General features: G+C 38.8%; 1 pseudogene across 1 annotated transcript in view; it reads right to left on the bottom strand.

Moving 5' to 3' along the window:
- Positions 1-82: 82 nt before the first annotated feature.
- Positions 83-23,937, bottom strand: part of LOC144643927 (uncharacterized) — a 49,671-nt pseudogene continuing 25,816 nt past the window's right edge. The window contains exons 7-19 of the transcript XR_013568997.1: positions 22,464-22,686; positions 22,159-22,182; positions 21,188-21,527; positions 20,205-20,555; positions 19,844-19,870; positions 13,693-13,882; positions 13,055-13,231; positions 12,682-12,757; positions 11,287-11,414; positions 10,204-10,350; positions 9,334-9,505; positions 8,066-8,265; positions 83-735 (exon numbers count right to left, since the gene is read on the bottom strand). The product of XR_013568997.1 is annotated as an uncharacterized LOC144643927 (transcript). The remainder of the gene's footprint in view (positions 736-8,065; positions 8,266-9,333; positions 9,506-10,203; positions 10,351-11,286; positions 11,415-12,681; positions 12,758-13,054; positions 13,232-13,692; positions 13,883-19,843; positions 19,871-20,204; positions 20,556-21,187; positions 21,528-22,158; positions 22,183-22,463; positions 22,687-23,937) is intronic.

Below are 23,937 nucleotides of genomic sequence, written 5' to 3'. Positions count from 1 at the left end.
TAAGCAACCCTTTTAACTATAAACAGTTTCTTTTAAACTGTTTTGTCACATCAGAATGGTCTCACTACACGATTACATGTTTTTATTCTTTAGAACCCTCGAATATCGAGAGCGGTATTTTCTTTATTGTGCAGCGTCCCTGAATCAGCTCTTCTAGCTCAACGAAGTTCTTATCAAGGCCGGCTTTCTTTGATTGTAGAGACAGATGGTGAAGTCTGGCGTCGTTCTTGATGTCTGCTAGCTCCCTTAACATGTCGTCTGTTTTTTCTTTTGTGTTCTTACCAAGTTTCTCTAGTTCCCGTCTAATCGTCCTCAAAAGTTCGACAATGATGGGTATTTCTTTTTTTCTTGTCTCAATTCTTGCCTCTCCTGCATCTCTGCTATAGCCATGCGGTCAAGAGAATTACTCATTGCTTCTATCGCATTTGAGCCATATGTATCTCTGTCCTCGTAAAAAAACATATTTTTTAATCGCTTGAAAGACGAACTTAGTTTGTTTTCCATTGACTCCGATTCTGATTTAGCTTTTGCAACATAACCACGTATTTCCTGCGCCTCTTTCTTGAATGCTTCAAAGTTCGTGTCAACATTTTCCTTCATCTCTTTTATATCACTTAAAGCCATTGCCACAAGCATTTCTTCAAGTTGGAGATCACTGCTGCTGGGTGAGCCTTTATCCCCTGTGATTGTGTGGTAAATGTGCTGTTCACCCGGGCTCTTTCCACTGGGACGCATCTAGAAAAAATAAACCATGATTTACGAGTCATGAAAAAATCCCCCTTTTTAGATTTCGTGGGTTACCTATTCCAATAACAACTAATATTCCAATATTCAGACAAAAATTGAGATTGAAACCGGCCAACCGGAATCTGAAAGGTCATGGGTTCGACTCTCGTTGAGGGACTTAGAAAACACTTCTTCATTTATTTTCACTTTATCCAAGTCCCATTTCACTTATAATAACAATAAAATTTAAATAAGGATCAAGAAGAAACTGTCATACTGTGGATTTACGTTTAATAAGGAAACAGCAAGAGACTATTACACATGACTGGTGTTACACATCTACTGAGAAAACCTGCAATCTGTTCCGGCTACTTGACTCATTTACAGTTCATTGTCTCGTGTTTCGTCGCGGTCACGTCGTGAACGACGTGACCGTGACGTAACACGAGATTATCCGAGTAGACTTGGAAGCTCACAATAGTGCTTTGTGTAAGACCTCTCGTAAGGTAACGAAGTGATAAAGTAGCAAGGAAACAAGGTAAGAAATAGCCATATTTACATACTATGCATTTTGCTGATAAGATGCATCGGGATGCTGTTCTTCGTATTGCGCGTTTTCTCTTGTCGAGTTTTAAAAGTGCTTATTTACACGTGTGAGACATATAGTGTAAATGTTTGCATTATGAGGTATGTGTATAATGTAATATATTACATGAAGTACTATCTTTAGTAATACCGCCAAATCTGATAAGGAGATTTTATCTCACATATGTTGCTTAAATAGGTAGTTTTTTACATGGAAAATGAATTTACCTTTACGGTAGGTTTGTGTTTTGATATTATATTTGCGGTGGGTATTGTTAAAGTATGAATTAGAAGATAAAGCTGTTGTCAAATTTCTGTTTGCGTTACAAGAAAACCATTTTGGCGCGTGTTAGGGTCGAGAGTTGTTGACGTCAGAGCAGTTTTCAGATATGTCAAATAATGTGTCAAAAGGAGAATATTAAGTAAAGTTATCACGCAAACAGAAATATTGATGTGGTATCTCATCTTCGGCTTTGTTCTTAAACGGGATTGCTCCTTACAGAATCATACAGAACTGTAGGTATGTCGACAATATGTCAGAAAAAAAAACTTTTTTTGTCGTTTCAATCTTTGATTAGATTCGGATTTCAAAGATGTAATAGACCGTAATAGTCGAACCAGCCGGATGTGTGCCTTTACTAGCTGGTGCAAGGTGAAATTTGCGCTGATTAAACTAGTTAAAAAACAACTTGTAGATCCCTTGGACATTTTTTTTCCTTGCGTGTGTTCAATTCGAGTATTACACTAAACCATTTTGGAAAACAGTTCAAAATTCCCTGAATTCCCCCATTCACTAAGACACATGCTAAAGGTCAACTCGTCGCAGTAATAAAGACACAAACAAGAAGCCCTGTGGCTTTATAGACGTGCCCAGTAGCGTTATTTCCTTTTTTGCGTGACAACCGATATACGAATACGATACTTTGCCGCCAGTAAGGTCAAAGGCTGCTTGTTTATTTACACCGCTTTGATGTCTGTTTCCTTTCTTACACTAAACCGCATAAAATATAACTTGTCTCTTTAACTTATATCTTGTACAAGCCCTTTCTAATTGTCTGGTTCTATTTTGCTCTGTGGTCTAAGAGAGGATTTCTTCTTGAGTTAAATGGTTCATACAAAATGAAAAAATGCGTATTACGCTAAGGTAAACAAAATTCCTGTTCCCGATATCATCTAAGCAAATGTCTGTTTTCTTTCTAATACTAAAAACTCGCAGAATATAACTTGTCTCTTTCGTTTATATCTTGTACTAGTCATTTCTTATTGCCCGGTTCTATTTTGTTTTGTTGTCTAAGTGAGGATTCATTATCGAGTTAGACCCATGCAAAGTGCGTATTACGTATGTAGTTAAAATCCCTCTTCGCCATCATTCCTGCCTTATCTGAGCAATTAATGTCAAGTGGCAGATGACGTAGAAAGAAAAACCACTGATCCGTCCCATATCCCTTCCACCATCCAGGCAATTTCAAGGGGCTGATGAAAGATGACCCATTTTAACCTAATCAGAATGCGTCTGCCTCCTTCACAGGCTTTTCCAAGGCCGCGCGGATTTTGGAGAGTTTTGGAGAGAGGCAGGGATTTTGAGCGAGCGCGAAGCGCGAGCGGTGGGTGATCGGTGATGGGAAGAGGGAAAATATAGAAGTTTTATATTTTCTTCATTCTGGAATAATGCATATAGGTTTTGGAAATTTAGTTATGATAAAAAATGTTCTGTATTTTATAAAATGTTATTTATGTGTGGTGTATTGAAAAGATTCCTGGTCCTATGGCCTATTGTTAATTTCGGTGAAAACATGACGGTGAATAACAGGGATTAGTCTAATTTCAAGCGGTGAATATAAGAATGCGACATTCTGATTGGTCAAGAAGCTCTGGTTTATGACGTTATATTCACCTCGCTTGGAGGTGAATATAACATTTCAGGGCTTGGTTACTTAGCCCGCCAACTTTGCCATCCAGGCAAGTAAACATGGCGGCATTTGATGAATGAAATTTTCGTTCATTCGAAAGATATCACATCAAGTCCAGGGAATACAAAACAGTTGGAATTTTAAAAATTGGCTACCAAGGCTTTTGAACCGAAAATATTTTCAAGAGATGGTTCTCAAGGCATTAGAATTGGTGCTAAGGACGATGGTTTTGGAGATCGCACGGGCCACAAGAAACTCATTGGCAGATTTAATAACTGACCAAAAATGACTCAGTTCTCTTCAGATCAGAGATACTCAACTTCTTTCAAGAGGATTTACACAATTGCTCAGAAGTCGCCAACGATTAAAGAAAGGTACTAGATATCTGTCTTTTTTCGTTTTATTGCTTAAACTTAAGCTTAAGTGTAAATTCTGATTTACAATCGATGAATTAAACTTGTTCAGCTTGTTTACAAGTATTCAAGCGAGCACTTGTGTTTGTTAATTCCGTGTTTTAGTTTTTTATTTTATAGTTCTTGATATTCTCCTCTGAAAATTAGACTAAAATTTCGTCTCGGGGAATATTCGCCGTGATTCCCTTCGCCTTCGGCGAATAATTGTTAAATGTTATGATTGTACTTCGTTTTCACAACTTAGAAATAGATTACGTGCAGTTGGTCTTGTTCCTTGTGATTGTGGTAGACTGCAAAACAGTCGTTTGTTCTCTTAAGGTGGCTCGTACCGGTTTTTCTTGCGTAGGAAGTCTGGTGACTAGCGCGCGCGTCACGCTTCATGCCGACGAGTCACGCGCGAGATTTGAAAAGGAAAACAAACATGGCGGCCGAGTGCGAGGTTGCTTTTCTTCATTATAAGAAAGAAATTCCGCGTTCAACTGAAGTTTTTCAACAAGAACATTTTAAGTCAACTTATGTTCGACAGTCAAAATGTTTTCGGATCTCGCTGCTCGAGTTACAAAAGCAAATTCGCATGTGCTACCATCGATCTTGTCGGAGATCGTGACTCAATTCCACTTTTTTCGTTTCAGCTTATTTTCGTTCGCTTTCAAACACATGATTATTCAGACAAAGAAATATTAAACAGTAAGACCTAAGAGGCACAACTGGCGCTAACTGAAACTGGCTAAATCCCATGAAATCCTGAGCCGAAAAGTTTCGCAGACAAAGCGAGGGGAAGTCCACGCGTGTTGCGCGCGTATGTGCCCGCAAAGATCAGCGGTAGTCAGAACTGAGCATGAGTAAATACCAAACTTTTAAAATCGAAATTTTAAAGTGCGCGGAAACGCGCGTGGGAATTATTGAGTTCGCGAAGGCTTTAGCAAGAAAACTAACCCGATGACCCCTATTTTTTATTGCCCTAATATTTTCCTTTTATGTAAAGGAAACGCCAGAAAAAATCTAAAAAAATTCTACAAAAGGAATTTTTAATTACTTACAAATTGCTCTTTTTTGCATTTGCAAAAAATCCGCCTCGTAGAATTTTTTTAAAATAATTATACAGTTTCTTTTTCATATGCTTAAAGTTATCACGAGAAAAAAAATGGGGGTCATCGAGTTAGTTTTCAAGATATAAGCACTGGAAGCTGAAAAAGGGTCCAAAAAAATCATTGCCTACCGTTGCCATGGTAACCACTGATGACGTAATTATTGGTATTTTGGATCAACAACACAATGGGTAATTTAATTATACAAAAATTTTGTTACGATCTTTAATTATTTTTTTGGCCATTTTCTTCCAAACGTCGCACAGTCAAAAACCTGAAAACTGGTACGAGCCACCTTAAGTCGTTGAAAGGCGCAATGCGCCGAACGTTGCGAGGCGAGAAAAAACTTTTAGCGTCTCTCCCCAGTCCCACTCACAGTTTTACATTGGCGCCAGACCTCTCGCTGTCGTACTAAGATATTATACAGGCCCGTAACCAGGATTTTTCATGGGGGGGGGTGCGTATGAGCGACTGTGGCACGAAATCTTGAGCGCCGCAGGCGCGTTAATGCAGGGGGGAGAGGTCTGGGGGTATCCTCTCCCAGGAAATTTTGAAAAAATAGGCATTTCGTGCGTTTTGAAGACAGTTTGTTAGGAGAAAAGGCAGGTAAAAGTGAAGAAAACGACGACAATAATTCTAGTACATTTTTAAATTCAAATCACATTTTTCGAAACAGAACCTCAAAAACGTAGTTAACAATTTATTTAGCTAAAAATGACAGCAGCACATAGAAGGAAAACAGGAAAAAGATAGGTCTCTTCATTTTAGTGTCAAAATGGTTATTACATAAATCAGTCAGAGTCGGTTTGTTGATCTTTTAGTATTGTCCTTGGGTGTTTCCGAGCCCAACAAGTACCCAGTCTCCTCTCTTTTGGTAGCGCCTGGGAATGGCATTTCGAATGGCACTTCGAATGGTTCGACTATGAAGGACATTAGGTAGAATGTATCGTTGAATTTAACCTATTATCACACAATGTGGTCTAAAATATACCACACGAATCTTCAAATGGTGGATCTCCAACCCAAAGGACCATATTGAATGTAAATAGTCGAAGTACAGAAATACCATTTCCCTCTATCAGGAGCCCATCATTTATTTATTTATTTTAATATATATATATTTTTCACAATGAGCGGACTTGCAAGGCTCGTGGCGGGGGCGGGGGGGTGCGAACGCACCCATCGCATCCCCTCCCTACGCGCATCGCATCCCCTCCCAACCGAATGCGTTACATGCGTTCGCAAATGATACGACTAGCTGCAGTCTATGATTGTGTTGGAAATGGAGACTGTTTTCGTTTTTCGAAGTGTTAGTCATCAGATATTTGACTCGGTAGCAAGTCATTTGCTGCCCTGAGCGCCGATGGCGAATAGGGAAGTAAGTAATTAAGTATGAAAGTAGCAAATCGTAGTGCGTTTTGCAGTTGTTGAATACCTTAGAAATCATTGCGAAGATTTTGTTGAGTTTTTGGAAGGGCAGTCTTGGTTTGACTATTTGAGTAGAATGTGTAGAAAGGGCACATGGTGCGATGCTCGTATAGCACAGGCTGTTGCAAATGCTTGAGAATGAAATTTGAGAATTAATATTGTAGAATCCGGAGATGGTTTTTCTGAGCTTATATGATTGTTAGCAACGGGTGCTACTTTACTGATCTGAAACACGAGACAGCCCAACGGGCACTTTGATTTTCTATTCCACGCTAACTAAATGTTATAAATGTTTTACTTAAGCAACTCAGACGCTTTCTACGAAGGTATGTATAAAATAGTTATGGCATAATGGTCTAGTTACAAAGCAGTAAAGAAAATTAAAAGATGAACTGTGGGCATATGGTAGGGCTCACAGGAGCCAAACAACTTCGAAACAACCATTACTATGTTCGTGGCTCTGTTTTCCGTTAAAGCACCCTTTTTAACTTCAAAAAGTAACTTTGAAACTGGAATTAACACAAAGTGTTCTGTCACATCAGGATGGTGCGATGGTCTCACTGCACGATTACATGTTTTTATTCCTTAGTGCCCTCAAATATCGAAAGTGGTATTTTCTTTATTGTGCAGCATCCCTGAATCAACTCTTCAAGCTCAACGAATTTCTTATCAAGGCCCGCTTTCTTTGATTGTAGAGACAAGTGATGAAGTCTGGCGTCGTTCTTGATGTCTGCTAGCTCCTTTAACATGTCATCTGTTTTCTTTTTTGTGTTCTTGCCAAGTTTCTCTAGTTCACGTCTAAGCGTCCTCAAAAGTTCGACAATGATGGGTATTTCTTTTTTTTCTTGTCTCTTTTCTTGCCTCTCCTGCATCGTTTGTATAGCCATGCGGCCAAGACGTGAAACCCTATAGGCCATGTCTTCATGATATGTCTCTAGATCTATGTCATCGTAAACAAACATATCTTTTAGTCGCTCGAAAGAAGAACTTATTTCACGTTCCATTGATTCCGATTCTGATTTAGCTTTTGCAACATAACCACGTATTTCCTGCGCCTCTTTCTTGAATGCTTTGAAGTTCGCGTCAACATTCTCCTTCATCTCTTTTATATCATTTAAAGCCATTGCAACGAGCACTTGTTCAAGTTGGAGATCGCTGCCACTTGAGCCTTTATCCTTCGTGATTGTGTGGTAAATCTGCTGTTCATCCAGGGTCTTTCCAGTGGGACGCATCTAATAAATAGACCCTGATTTAGATTTAACAAAAAAATACCTCTCTCCAAAGTTCGTGAGTTGCTACAGCCACCTATAACTAATATTCTAGTACTCAGACTAGGTTTATTTGACTAAAAAAACTATCAACGTAACCATCTATCTTCAAGAGCACAGTAACATCTAGAGAAACGTTGGCCTTTTTGGGAAATTTCTCGTCTGAGTGCGGCTTACCCAGGCCGAGGAAATTACGAATATCAGAGCCGGAAGTAATGCCGGACAACACAAACGCATATCAGATTCGTACCCAGTCGCCACCTATTTAAAATTTATCTGATGAGTCTAGGAATGTCGATTGACACGCGCAATGCGTTCTAGTCAAATCCGTCTCTGGAGCGACTGGGTATGAGTCTGAACGTATACGATTTTACACATGTTTCACACTGTAACAAGAAAGAATGAATACATCGATCGCTAGGTATTCATTTGATAAAGATATTTTTTTGCATAAACTTAACTTTTAAATGCAGAAATAAGCCGCACGACTTGCTTGTTGCCCGTTTTAGAAATGCCGCCAACATGTAAAATAAGAAGTACTTACTTACTTATCCTCTTCGCACCCCGGAGGACGCTTGAGGCCATTTAGCCCTCCATCCATGCCGGTACAAATCAACTGAATTATTTACATACTAGAATGCACTAACCTTGGCCAACACCCTTATTCCTTCGTGTCCCATGCCTATGTAAGGGTACGGCAATTCCCCTCCTGGAGTGTAATCTATCCATATCTCATCTTCCGTAATTCGTCTCCCATTCAGTGTAAATACCACAGGCACTTTACCGCTCGTCATCCTCTCAAACCTGATGCTACAGCCAATCAGATCACCACGATACGCCATGGCATCTATATTCGGCAATAAAAAGCAAAAAATTAAACATACAACTTAAAATCCCCTTCTTATCGTTGTACCCCCCCCCCCCTCTCAAAAAAACCGTGGCCGCCACCTTCCACTCACAGCTTAATATAATAGCCCAAGACAAATTTCGTCAGCACTCCAACCGGGGCCACCTAAGGGTTTTCAAGCAATCACGACGCGAGCTTGAAACAAAAGAATCTGCAGAGTTTGTCCATGATCAGACCAGCCATGTTGGAACAGCGCCATTGTCTGTTAGAGTGGTTTTGGCTGCGTTAGAGTCAAAATATTCTGTTTGCGATCATGCAGGTTTCAAAATTACTTTTAAATTTTGTCGCCACATTCAATGTTGTTTTGCCGCTGGTTTCGATAACCTTTTTGTTGCTGCACTGAACTTAACAACTGTGCAAAGTCTAAAAAATTCTAATTGTGAAGCGCATTGAGCTTTGTAGATGCGCTATATAAGCACCTATATCATTCAGTCCAGGCGGAGCTCAAAATTATTTTTATCTCGCGTTTTTCGCGCCGTTCAAGCTAACAAAATTAGAACGTAAGTTCGTAAGTTTTTTTTTCACACTCGTTTCGTGATTGGTTGAAACCTCATGGATTCCCCCGGTTGAAGAAGTTTGACTGTAAACAACAAAAGATTGAGATGGGGGTTAAATGGTTAGGCAAATCAAGATGACGTCTCTAACTTTTCAATGTCATGCACTAGAACTTTGGTAGTGCATGAGTAGACGCTGTAGTTAGATCGGGGCCGTAACCAGACCTTTGCCATAGACGAAGCTGGTAGGTTCTGAGGGCATGCTCTTCAGAAAATTTTGAAATCTAGAAGCTATGAATCTTTTTCAGAGACATTTTTCATGAGGTATTTCTTGAGAAAAATCAATCTTGTTCAACTGGGGATTAATTTTCCAACAAAACATATTTTGTTTTTAATTTTGGGTTAAAATCTAGAAGAAGCAAGTGCCTCGTCTTGCCTCTTGCTAGTTACTGCCCTGTAGACAGAATGTGTGAGTGTCTAATCATAGCGTTAGGATGGCTTGTTAAAATATTACCTTCGATCTCTCTTCCCTGTTCTGGGTTTTCAGCGTCGAATATTTTTCCATCGTCGACATGATATCCGACTGTTCCATCAAGCCATCCCGGCATAGCATGACCAGCTCCATAGCCCGCCCAAACAACGCCAACGCCTAAAAACCTTCTCTCCCCTGTTTCTTGAATGAGGACCTACAACGTACGTGTACAAATAAGGGTACTTCTTTGTTTGAATGTTTTCAATGTTATAATAAGAAAGTAGGATTTGTTATACATCTTATTTCCTGTACCGGTTCTGCTTTCTACCGCAACAATTTTCACAAATAATTGCACTAGATACAAATAATGGTAATAGGACTGAGTGGAGTCCAATTCGGTCTGTAATCATACAAGTGATTAACAAATTCGCGGTCGTCCGATTTGTTAATCACGAGTAAAATGGTGAAAAACATAACATTTTACTCGATTAAATGCACAACAACAGCGTGCGCAAAATGGCGCGTATTGTCCAATTATACAGGCATGACGAGTAAACTGTCCTATTACACTGTCCAATTACAAGCATAATGCATACACTGTCCTATTAGTGCTCAAATCGGGCTGCTGATAACCAATCACGTTCGACAATTTTGTTATAGTTTTGATTAATGATTTAATACTTTTCCAGTTACCACTGTTTGAATCTAAAAAACAATTGTAGAAAAGTTTATCAAATACTATCACCCTACTCGTTCGTCTGAATTTTTATGTGCATTCTCAACACCTTTTTGTAATTCATTCTGAATTCATTAATGCGTGTAGTGTGTCAAATGTTTAGTTTTCATTTGCTTAAAAGAATGGATAGCAAGAACGTTTTTTGTTTATTTAAAAGTTCACGACTGTATGATTACCTCAAAATGAGGAAACTCCAGTGAAAATGGAATGATGTATCTGGCGCCGTGATACTTGAACGGCTTGTGTTTGCAGATATCACACAACCTGGCCCCCTCGCATGTTAAAAGGCATTCTTCCACACTAATTCCTTTACTGTCCCACGCCTGCATTCAGTCAAAAGATGAAAGTTAATATAAACAGAATAGTTTGGCCCAGACTTAATATTGAGAAGGGTGTTGCAGTAAGTCATCAACAGCGCAAGAAAAAGGTTGTCTTCGTTTTTTTGCACTTTTTTTTTGTAATAAACATTTAATTAATTTTAAAAAAAATAAAAACTGATACTCCTTGTGGTTTGCTTTTACTTTACAGTGTGCCCTCCTGTCGCCCGTGTAAACCGGGATAACGCAAGCAAAAGCTACTTTGAGTAATGAAAGCCTGAGCGCTGCGGTTGCGGCTGCGTACCAAGTATGTCGTGTTGTACACCTCACGCCTGCTTGTGCTGACGCATGCCTCTGCAAGCGTCGTGTGATTAAAGCTGCCTTAGGCATTTATCCTACTACCTCAGCGTATACTATAGGATTATACTTTATCACATAGGTTGCTCCCCTCCCCTCTCAACATATTTGCCAAGGTAATCTAACATATTTGCCAAGTTAACAACTTTGTAACAACGTTGTTTGTAACTATTTATATAACGGAAGAAAAGAGGCACTGTGAGAATAAGGGGGCCGTTAAAGAGAGTACGAAAGTAAAAAGGGGTCCAGATAAATAAAATATTCAATAATCGTATTTCTTATTATTCAATGTTCTTTTATTATTCTTTATTGTTTGAATTAGTCACAGTCTGCAGTTTCCTTCACCATTCGACTATATTGACTGTTGATCAACAAATGATGAACCATATATCTTTTAATGTTTAACGGCGGCAGAAGATTGCTTCCATCAACTTAATGATCGACATAGGTGTGGTGTGGTGCGGTGCAGCCTGCAGCGTTTCGTTTCGTTGCGCTGTGCTGCGCTGCACTGTGCTGCGCTGTGCATGCTAAAGCTTCGAGCTTCAGAAATGACTACAATGCAAAGTCAGTTATGAACTAATTTACCTCAGGACCTGTAGGAAGGACGCTTTGGTCTGAAGAATGAGATGCTGTAAATGTTCTGTGTGCAATCTGGTTGGCCATTTGCCGATTCCGCTCGGTTTCTACAAGCACACGGTCCAGTTTTCTTTCATCTAAACAAACAAGTTTGCGTGAAACACTTATTGTTTAATACTAACAGACAGTCCATTAGCATAGAGACAGTAAAAGCAAAAGATAGCACCTGTCAAGTTAGTACAAACTGACACCAGCTAATGACTGGGTTCCACGTTTACTTATCTACCATACAGTACAAGATGGATCTATTGCTTAGGCCTTTGTATGGAACCCCAGTGAACAACCCTAGTGAAAGCTATCGATTAGCACTTCTATGCAGTACTCATAATCAATAATATTTGTACTAATTATAGATACTCGTTACACTGCGCAAGGTAGTTCATGAAGCCGCAGCAAGGTTTAAGCTCTTCAGGGCCGTAACTAGCAAGAGGCACGACAAAGCATTTGCTCCGTCTAAATTTCAACCCAAAATTAAAAACAAAATATGTTTCAGTAGTTGGGAAAATAATTCGCAGTTGAACAAGATCGACTTTTTTTAAGAAAAACCTAATGAAAAGTGTTAAAAATTTTCTGGATGGCATGCCCTTAGAACCTCCTAGCTAGATTTTGCATCGTCTATATGCCAAAGGTCTGGTTACGGCCCTGGGGCCCGTTTCTCGAAAGCCTCGAAAACTTAACGGGCCCGTAAAGCCATTTTAAATTATCTGTGTTTTAAAAACAGAGAAGTGTATAGGCCTGAAACTTTGTATGAAGGAAACCTCTGTTCATATGAAAAATATCATGGAATTAAACAGCTCTTTAATTATAAGGTTTGAGATTTTGCTATGGCTTTTCGGGTGCGAAAACTTTTCGGGACCTTCGAGAAACGGGCCCCTGCTCTTGTCTGTAGATAATGCTCTTTTTTTTTGGAGTGGAAGATTAAACATCAACCATACCCTGATTTCTCTTCACGAAGAATGAATTACGGTAAACTGTCTCTAAGGTGGACGCGTTTGGCACCAGCGCAAGCTGCCCAAGCCATCTTAGAAAGGTGTACATGTTCACTTTAGAAATGGGAGATGACGTAGCCCAACACCAGGATTCGGACGAAAGAAATTGTGGAAAGGGTTAAAATGTTCTCATGTATTTGTTAATGTGTTTATTGATAAAAACTGAATGTAAACTGAAATTTCAACATGTCTTTGTTTATCATCTCATTTAATTTAATGTTACTATGGAGAAATGCTTTTTTTGTTCTGTTTACATAAAAAACAACAACACCAATCTAATAGGTGTTTTCACGTAAAAGCTTTTTTGGCTGTTTAAGGTGTGTGCTAAGAGGCTAATAAATGTAATGCTTCTTACCTGTCAAAGGAAAAACATATCCGTATTCAGCAAAGTAAGCCAACTCCAGATCTTTCACAACAGCCTTGAAACAGTTCTTTTGAAATAGTAAGTTAGAAAAATTTCTTGTTAAAATAAAACACGACCTAGTTGTAGCTTCTTTCATGCACCATCCATTCTGCTTCAGTGTGTTAAAATAGCGAAGCTGGGCAGGAACAACCTGAACACTCGAGCAACCTTTGGGCGTTCCAGCAAGTTGTGAGATCAAATAACTCATCAAAAATTGTGAAATTAGGCAAGAGTGCGTATAATGTTATTTACAAACAAACTTATATAACTTAAAACTATTGCCTAAAACTTTATAAAGTTATATGGGGAGTAAAAACAAACTTACGTGAGCCGTTGCTCTTGGTTTTTCTCGATGTTGGCGGCGCCTACTGAAGCACTTTTGCCACCCGCAGCACTTAACCAAGAAAGAGACGAGGTTGAGTGGAACTGGTATAGGATGACAGGAACTGTATGTCTGTATTGATATGGCTTTCTTAAAGGACCATTCCATCAGTGAGTTGTCCTAAAAAATAACACATAGACTTTATAATAATGTCCAAGCCTAGTTTCGGTACTAGTGACAATCGATAAGCGGTCGAGGAAACTTTACACAGAATCGATATGATATTACATAATGCGCATTTTTCATTTGTAACCGATAGACTGTGTCCTTTTAAAACCTTTATAATAGTGCAAAAGCTTTTACAGCAAGGCGCCCAAAAGTGTGACCACTTTTAATTTATTCACATTCTTTCGTGCAGATTTAATTCAATCAGAAGTCAACTGCAAGCTATCCACGGCTTTTGATTGGATTAAATCTGCACGAGAGAATGTGAATAAATTAAAAGTGGTCACACTTTTGGGCGCCTTGCTGTAAAAGGAATCTTGGACTACAATTAAAGAAGACGTAAACAAATCCAGTATAAAACGACACACCTTGTTCTACACATTAAACATAAAAGCGATTTTGGATTGCAATCTTACTTGTACTTTCTGGTATGTGTTGGACAAAAGTGCAATCATCATGTTGACAAGAAGAATGACTCCCATTATAAGAAACGCTCCGTAAAGGAAATGAACAAGAGTCACTGAAGGACCATCAGCTGATTCCAGGGTGTCCAGTTCTCCTACTCCCATCAAAGACCAACACAGATGTCGAACCATCTCCCACCAACTGTTGATCAGACAGAAAAGTTCAACCCTAGAATACTGGCACTAGACAGTTACATGTAGTAAATTATATATTTAAGAGAGGGTCCATATGAAATCCATGCAATATTAAAATTTGAGTCTACATCGACCCTCTCAGATTTCCTTTATATTTTGCATGGGGTTACATATTGAGATGATAATGCTGTAGGTAGAATATTATCGCAAAATTCTTTAACGTGTGGAAGATATCGTGGTCAACGTGCCCATGGTCGGTTTTGAGCCAAAAAATACCCAAATTTTGACCCATCTTTCGACCAAAATATCTCTGCAAGAATTGAAGCTTTCCATATAAAAATACCACTGTAATTAGTATCACCTAGTACAATTTAAATCATATCATCAAGATTTTTCATCGCTCTCACGTTTGGTAGTAAACCTATTTTAAAAATAAGGTATTTCGGGCAATGCGTGACACTGGAGATTTTAGGGTAAAATTACGTTTGAATATCGCCGATGCGGCGTTATTCTGATGGTTCCATTAGCCATTATTTTGTAAAACATTTACTAAATAATAAATTAAAGTCAAAAAAAGTATGTTAAGTTCAATCGGCACGTATGATTTTAGCGTACAAAAATGTGGTACATGTGAGCAAAACAAAAACAAAGTTCTGAAAGTTTTAGAACGAGTTTCATAACATGATGGATAGGTCGGCTGAGGACGTGAGAAATACCGCTTACATAAATCCAATAAACCTTTTAGCATCTAAAGTGGTTCGTGATGTTAATTATCCGGCTATTTAGTGCCCATAAATACAGACTTACGGCGTGAGAAAAGGTAAACAAGCCACTTGACATGTTCATCATCGATCGAATTCAAGCGTATCTTCACGTGCAGATTGGAAAGAGAAAACGTCGCTCACTCCTGTCTACCTGGTAGTTATAATGTTCACAAACAATTCTGCAAGGATTTAGTTTCCACTTTTCTCGTAAGCGATGGCCTCAGTACTTCACATTTTCATAAGCCTGGTAAGTTACTTTTCACCCGGGCGCCATGTTGTTTTGGACTAGTACCCAGTCTCTCAAGACTTGCCTCAGTGCTCAATCGAAACGCTGGAATGGACCATTGTTTTACTCGAAGAGTAGTATAGTACAGTACAGACTATTTTTTTCGTGGCGCTCCCTGTCCAAACAATTTTTCCAGCTGCATCTTTCTGCAGACAATGTTTTTTGATGTCTTCAAACAATTTATGTGGGCATTTTGCTATTGCAAACAATTTTTTTTCAGGATTTTTGATCCCACTTGGCCACTCCTCCAAAAAAATAATTTTGCGTCCCTAACTGAATGTTTGATTTATAGTGTGGATGTCAAAACCATTAATGCCAATTGAAAGGTCTTTCAAAGGCCTTGTTAACAAAATCGAACGACCGCGCAGTTTGATTTTGTTAATAACGCTTATAATTACACACCCAATTGGACTTCACTCAATCTTTATACACTGGGGTTATATCCACCATCTCTCTAGCTCCTGTTCGTGCCGTATTGCAGATCAATGTAATATATGAAAAAGTTAAAGTAGCTTATACACAATATTACTTTCAAATTAATGAAAACACTAATGAAGTACTAATAAACCTTAAGTGAGGTTCTCTGCGACAAATCGCTTCGTGTGTACTACTTCAAAAAGTCCCTGCAACAAGGCGTTTGTTCGGTGCACCTGCAGCGAATTTGGAAGAGGGAGAATGTAAACTAGTTTTTGAATTCAATACATGAAGCTCTCTCATTGGCTAGTTTATATTTTGTCGCAGAAGTGCACACACGCTGCGACAAGGCTGCTTTCACTCATTTTGTCACTGCGATCAGTCGCACGAATTTAAACTGGTTTGAGTTCGTGCCTGGTGCAGCCTCGCCCTCGTGGATCATGTCTTTCGTGCGCTGTCGACATGTCGTCATGCTGACGCGTATATTTGCATTCTGCTCGCTTGCTGCAAGTAGTTTCCTTTCGTTGCTCTCAGCCTTCACTATATCCTTCTTTCTTTCATCCGTACTCTCCACTGGCTTCGGGCAGTGCGACTTAGGGCTTTCCACAAGTTGCTCGAGATTTCCCAAAAAGTTTCCCGTAATATCTCAAAAAGTTGCTCCAAAAATCCAAAAACGTTGCTTCATATAATAAAGGTTGCTCGAAAGTTGCTCTAAAAAATCCAAAACGCTACTTCTAACCAAAATAATTTTTTCTAATTTCCCTTTGAGAGTAAGATCTTCAAAGCAGTTTTAAGCAATTTTACAGCAAAAGTATCTAAATAACATATTAAAGGAAATATTATTTTGTTAAGTAACAAGGATTCCTTTAACTGGGAAAAATCGTGAAGATATCGATGACGTCATGTTTGCTGACGAGTTTTGTAATGTTTTATACAGAATGAGCCGAATGTTGAAACGTCTTCAGATGTCCCTCGAATATCTTCGGCAAACGTCGTAAGTCTTCGGAAACGTTCGTTTTGCCTTAGAACAGCACTCGTATAATCTTCGTAAATCTTCGGTCTGGAAATTGCTCAAAATGCAACAAGTTGCTCAAGGGGAAAAAAGTTGCTCCAAGGGGAAAAAGTTGCTCGAAACATGAAAAAATGCCAAAGTTGCCGAGCAACTTGTGGAAAGCCCTAGTGTGACTCAAAGGGCCTCGATGTGGAGCCGTTTTCTATAGCAACCGTCCAAGCACTTACCTCTTAGTCGGGTTTCCGCTTTCGCCTCGGGGCCACTCCGCTGGTGCCTCATCCCTTTTCATTCGATTCCCAGCCAAACCCCGCCTTCAATTCGTTGCGTAGCTTAACAGACATTAACGGCAGAGGTCTCGATCCCTGGCGCAGAACAGAAGGACCGTAGACTCTGGGAGCAAGAACGGGTCATTCCATCTCAAGTCTCCGGTGCATGCGCACAATTAAACCGGAACCATAAATGGCCCAGAGGGCAGAGGACGGCCCAGTTCGGTCAAGGCTGACGGAAAATGCGCAAGTTCTTGGAACGAAATTTAATATCTAAACTCGTTTATCAACCGCTGGTTTAGGGGAACGAAGACCCTGGGAACAAGGATCCAGAACAATTTCAACAAATTTGGAATCACCTGTATCTCTGATAGTGCTCCTACTGATTTCCTAATTTAAAGCTAGAATGACGGACCGACGTATCGACGGAATTAAATATTTGTATAAGTGTAGATCAGCGTGCCTTTTTACAACTCATGATTCGTCTTTGCCTTGACCAGGTTGTTGAAAGTTCGTTTTCAATGACACTCATAATAATACTCTTTTGTTCTATTTTATCTTTCCTGTAGGCAATCCTTAGAATAAATGTAAATGAGTGAAATACTGTAAATGATTTAATAAACGCCCCACTCTCAAATAAACGCCTCCCCCTGAGGTGTAAAATTTGTATTAGAGGCCTCTACTAATAAACGTCCCGTGTCTAATAGACACCCCTGCTCCCCCCATCACCCCACCCCCCTCCTCAATAAAAAAAGAAAAAGTATATTCGCCTCAAAATTCAAGTAAACGTTTCATGGAGTAAAAAACACGCAATTTTCTTTAGTTAGTTAATTGATTCACTCGGACATCGAAGGGACCAAAGGAGCTAGCTAGCCAACATGGTTAACCCCGATGCGATGACGATGAAGACATCGATATCGAACAATCTGTGAACGACATCTTTAGGCTTTGCATTAGAAAAGATTAGAGTAGTCTCCTACTCACAAAATCTGTTTCCTATCTTTATCCGGGAGCAAACTACGCGTCATATTTACATACTTGTTTGTCTATTTGTTTCGTTACAGTTAGAGTGAAATCATGGGCTCCTGGTGAAATGAATGCCCCTTTTCTATTAAACGCCTCATATTTATTTAACACTCCCGCATGTACCCCTTAAATTAAAAAACCCTGGCGTTTATAAGATTACTTACGGTAAGTCGGTATTAAAGGCTAATTTTTCGATTTCAGATTTTCAAAATTAAAAAAGGTAGAAAATTAAAGCCATGGCGATTTGTGGCGTATTGGATCATTTATAGATGACTCAATACATATCCCATGGCCCCTGAATGTCAGGTCCTTCTTGAAAGCACATAAACGAAGCCATGACGATCGCAATATGATCTGAGTCAGAGTGAAATTTGAGACATGAAATTTGAGATAAAATTCACAAGTCGGTCTGTCACGCAATCAACTATTGTCGGTGTTCTTCGAAGAACGACAGCACCAAAAACCACTTGTGCCGCAGATTCTTACTGGATGGAAACGATGACTACATAATTTCTTTGCAGTGGAAACATGTTTTTTATATGTGAACAAAACACGCGACCGAATTCTAAAACAAGTCGGTTTTCATGATCGGTGGATATTATATTTGATGCCTCGCCGCCAACTTGTTTTGATAACATCTGTTCTTAAATTACTATGGTGCTGGCAAATACGAAAAAATGCAGCTTACACACCAAGAGGGCGATGCCAATGATGCTTGCTTGTGGAGATATCTTTCAAATTGGTGCAGTTAACGACCAGCAGGTCGGTATGACCTTTGTGTTCGTTTGAATTTGTTTAATTTGCTTATTACCAGCCAACGACTTCCAGTAGTTAAAACTACTAACGATTTAAAAGTATTTTTATGCAAAAAGCTTCATAACGATGTTTTACTTCTTATAGCAACATTCTATTTAGTTTATATTTTACAAACTCTGAACTTATCACGATTTCCGTGTTGAGCTCATTTGCATATTGTCACGAAGTTAACACCATTTATTGATGCGAACCTGTAATTCCTCTTAAACTTAACAGAGATTTTATTTGATAAATAGGGACACTATTTCCTTGGCAATCTATTGATACGTTCAAATTCGATTGAAGAAACGCCGCATGTCTACAAACAACGACTTTAGAAACCCCACTTTTTTGATACGAATTGAATAAGGAGATTTGGAATTTTGCTTTCAGCCAAACGCAGCAAATGACACAAGTTTACTGAACGTTTTTCTATTGTTCGGGACTTGATTTGTCTTATGTAAAAGTTTCGTATCATTTCTTTTTAGATTTAGCATGTAGCAGGGGATCAAACATGGTGAATATTTTTAGGTCAAATTTAAGTACTTTCCACTGTCTGACAGTTTGATTGACATTTCTCCAAAACAATAAGCAATTGAACCAAAATATTGCACATGGTTAATGTACTAGTGAAGTTACACAAGTGTGCCAAACTTGAGGGAAATCGGTGAGATACGCTGTAGACTCGCCTGCATGGTTCTCGTGCGGACTCACTCTTAATAACTGTATTAGAAACTGCCTCTTTACTCCAGCTTCATGGAAATCAAATGCAAGGGGCACATGCAGTTCATAATGCAGTCTTCTAATTGTCAATATACTGGAAAATACGCTCAAGTTTTTTTATTTGTTGACTGAAACTACAAGAAAATGTTGCTATTTGATTGGTGGCATCTTGAGTCGGTGGACTTGACATGTAACTACTCTCATTGCCTTCGTTGCCCTTTCTTCGATTCATTCCAATCAACATTGAAGGAAAGGAGATAGAGCACCTCAGCAATTGTGATTTGGATTGTAGATAAGAGAAAAAGAAGCCAAGGAAAAGAAAACAAAATGTTTTTTTTAGCTGTGCGAGAGGTACGCTTCGGTTTGGACAAAAGATTGATGAGCCACCCCCCGCTCACCAACAAAGAAGACATATGCTAGTCTTGTTTGCAGACATTAAAAAGGATATCTTTTGGTTATATATATGTGCTCACTGTCAAACGGCTTCATCAACATATATAAGACCCTAATATGATAAAACGGCTGAGTAAGGACGGCACAACCGGAAAGGGGGGTGGGGGGGAGATCATCAATATCACTAAAAGGATCATAAGAGTAGCTACACTCCTTAACCAGAATCCGTGGTAAAACCAATGAAGCTATAACTCAGTTGATTTCCTCATATTAACCTACTAAATCTTACCAGGCTATTCCAGAACTGCTGCAAACGCTGCAAATAAAAATACAATTCAAATAGTAAAATTTTTCAGGTAAGTATATTTTAATATATCATTTGATATCGTTCTTAGAACCGATGGACACTTTCACGACTTTTGTTGCAGATATGATTAATACAGAAAAAATTGGTACGACTACATGTGGCTCTTTCAACTATATTTAATGCAAGGCAGTGAAAGAGGCTGCTCCAAGTGAACATGTTTACCACATTTTATTACAACAGGATCTCAAGGTAAATTACCGTGCTATTGATCTTTTCCTATGGAAGGTATGGAACTGTTCTTCTCTTTGTTATTGTAGAAAAAATTGATATTGACATTACTCACGGTTCTTTTCCATTATGCTTGGAAATGAAAGACTTCTCAGCCATGTAAACTTTAGTTATTGCAATAGAAAAGGCCAAAATAGTTGCCACAAACTGCCAAAATATAGTAACCAGGTCCCCCAAGATGTGAAACAAAGCGATCTGGATGGGACCAATTTGTTTTGTTGTTTCCATCACGTGACCAAATGCCCTGAGTGTAAGGAACATGGTATTGAGGCCGTAAAGGTAACCAGCAATGACAAGGGATCGGTTGTTGGTCACGGATTCGGACAGCGCCAATGTGGCCATTCTTAGAACAAATGTAGTGAAGTAAATAATAAGCGTGGTGAGGTCCAAGATGTTCCAACGATCACTGAAAACAAAGGAAAACAGTACGTAAAATCAAGTAACAAACAAACAAGGAAAAATCACTATAACAAGGCGAGGTTTGAGGTGAAGTATTTTTTTGTGGTGTGCACTTTCAAGTAAAATTTTTTTGTGAATTACGAATAGCATATTGGCACGAGCTAAGACATTTTTTTCAGGGTGATCTTTCCATAAAGGTTATTTCTCTTTTGTGAAAGTATACCTTACTATCCGTCATTCTAGTACTGTATAATAAGTGAAAGTATAGTATTGATGTATTATGGAAAGCTTTTACAAGTCTGTTCCCAAGTGCTTGACACCAGATTTCCTTCACTAAATGGAAGGGCCTGAAGGGGTAAAATGAAAACTGGGATTTGGGTAAATTTTCACTGGGAAAATTGGATTTGGGTCACTTGGTCGTACTGGGAATGGCAAATAAAAAAAAAATAGAACTGGGACTGGGATTTGGAAACTTCGGAAAACAATAAGGTGCATGGGAAACGGAATTTGGGCAAAATTTGGGCTGGGAAATAGAATATATACCCCTGCCCCCTTCTTTCAGGAGTCTCTGAATGGGATGCTAGTAGCCCTACTTCATCCAACACAAGTACAGTACTTGGTTAAAGGAAAAGCTAGTACCTGATATACTTGGAGAATTTCATCGTAAAAACTGTTGGTTTATCTTCGTGTTCTTCCTCGGCGAAGTCTTCTTCAAGGTATTTACAACCATTGCATCTTGTACGTTGGAAATTTCGTCGTTTATTCTTTACCTTCTTCTTTACTTTGTTACTTGCAAATTGCTCAATCTCGAATAATACACGACCGGTGAAAAATACTAGAATGGCCCACTCGACTCCGCTCAAAGAAATGCTTGATGTCTCCAGGCAGATGGTAAAGTGGAGTCCAAGCAAAACCAGGTAGCTTAGAGCGTCACGGAGAAAGACAAAGTATGGAGTCGTGAAGTAATCAAGGTAACTGTCTACAATGTTAAAGAAAAGCACACGGAATTAACTATTTGACGAGATAACGCGATTGTCACTTAGAATGAGTTAAATGGGCCCTTTGCTGCTAACGGAAATATGACACAAAATAACACCTTGCTGGAGAGCAAGTAACACCGCGCACTTAGATGATTTACCGACACCTCTTTGTTTGGATGTCGAAGAGCGTTGCATGCTTCTCCTCCAGCAAGGTGTTCTTTCGGTCCATGTTACCATTAGCTGCAAAGGGCCCATTGCAAAATGCAAGGTAACCGAGGGCATTATACAACAAATGATATAATAACACAAAATATTTCCCCTTTAGTATCAAGCTTTTAGCCAAACGTTTGGGAATTGCACGGCCTTTTTAATTACCCATAAGCGCCACTAAAATATTGCTCCCGTCTTGCTGAAGGCAAACAAAAAGAACTTTTGATTTTTGTAACTTATATGGCCATAGGAAGAAGATTAAGGAAGTAAATTCGACAAGTAGCAGCGAATAACACAGCTTTCGTGATAGTTCACTTCTTTCTCCTACAATCAGTCAATTTAATTTACCATTGATTTTTATTAATAGAAGCGATCCCTAAATTGTTAAATAAAGAAATTAACATGGAACAGTTTTATTACCGTAAACATCTTTGCCGCTTACTCCTGTAAACAAATTAAAGCTTTTTGTCAGTATATCAGGAATGGAGAAAAGAAACCGACCAATGTGTACTGCATGCTCTAACAAAACCTCAGTTACAATAAGACAGAACAGACAACATACAAATGCCTTCTGTTGAAGTTTAAAATCAGGTTTCGTATACCTCAAACACTTTTAAACCTGACATAATTTCGCAAGTGGTGTAAAATAATAAAAAACACCCCAGCACGTTAGAATGATATATATCATTCGTTTTGAAAAGAAATACTCGTGCATTAGCACTTACTTTGCAAAAGGCGCTTTCCAACTGTTCGCAAACTCTCATTTTCTCCGAAATGAAGGACTTCAGGACCGTCATCAATATCCTGTAGCTCACGGATATTGATATGAGGACCAAATGCGACTGTTACCACTTTTATTTGGTTCGTCTTTACATTGGTCGTTTCATTCATTACTTGTTCATTTTCATCCCATATGCAAGTTCTATGATCCGTTAGAATAATGAGGACCTGTATAAAAATAAGTGGTAAATTAGTAAAACATCAGTCAACTGCTGTACATATATACAAATCAACTTGTAAACATCTTTGAAGTGATGACATATACGACGTATATTGTATAAGAAAAATCAATGTCGTTACCGTTTTTGTCTCGTGTTACGTCGCGGTCACGTCGTGAACGACGTGACCGTGACGTAACACGAGATTATCCGAGGGGACTTGGTAGCTCAGATAGTGCTTTGTGTAAGACCTCTCGTAAGGTAACGAAGTGATAAAGTAGCAAGGAAACAAGGTAAGAAATAGACATATTTACATAGATACATTTTGCTGATAAGATGCATCGGGATGCTGTTCTTCGTATTGCGCGTTTTCTCTTGTCGAGTTTTAAACGTGCTTATTTACACGTGTGAGACATGGTGTAAATGTTTGGATTACTAAGGTATGTGAATAATGTAATATATTACATGAAGTATCATCTTTAGTAATACCGCCAAATCTGATAAGGAGATTTTATCTCACATATGTTGCTTAAATAGGTAGTTTTTTACATGGAAAATGAATTTATCTTTACGGTAGGTTTGTGTTTTGATATTATATTTGCGGTGGGTATTGTTAAAGTATGCGGCTGGCTGAAAAGCTGTTGTTAAATTTCTGTTTGCGTTACAAGAAAGCCATTTTGGTGCGTGTTAGGGTCGAGGGTTGTTGAGGTCAGAGCAGTTTTCAGATATTTCAAATGATGTGTCAAAAGGAGAATATTAAGTGAAGTTACCACGCAAACAAAAATATTGATGTGGTATCTCATCTTCGGCTTTGTTCGTTTCTTTAAACTTTATTCAGTAAAGAATAGGAAGGGCGTATTATGAATAGTGTAGAAACAGAATAAAAGGATTAAGGGAAGTGCGATTATCGTTATCTGAGAAACAGGAAATTAATTTGCTTTGCTTTGTTAATTGTATACGCTTTCCAGAACGTGATATGATATTTTGAAGACACTAAGGTCACAAAGTCAAATTCATAATTCCTTTTTGTTTGTTTTTCTTAGGGCCGGGTCGCACTAAAAAAAATTTTGGAAGAATTTGTTTACTTTGCGGTGAAAATCTATCAACACGCGAGATTTTTAAGTGCGACCTCCACTTAAAAAAAAAAAAGGCGAACCGATTTTCCAAAATTTTGTCTTTAATAACAAAGGAAGCCGTCTCCAGTGATAACAGAACCTGTCAGGGAAATGACATTGAAGGTCATGATCGCACGCAATCACAA

Source organism: Oculina patagonica, chromosome 2 (assembly GCF_052425735.1).
Source record: "Oculina patagonica isolate OP01 chromosome 2, crgOcupat, whole genome shotgun sequence".
NCBI lineage: Eukaryota > Metazoa > Cnidaria > Anthozoa > Scleractinia > Oculinidae > Oculina > Oculina patagonica.
The sequence above is the reverse complement of the archived record's forward strand: the minus strand, read 5'-3'. Positions and strand labels throughout refer to the sequence as shown.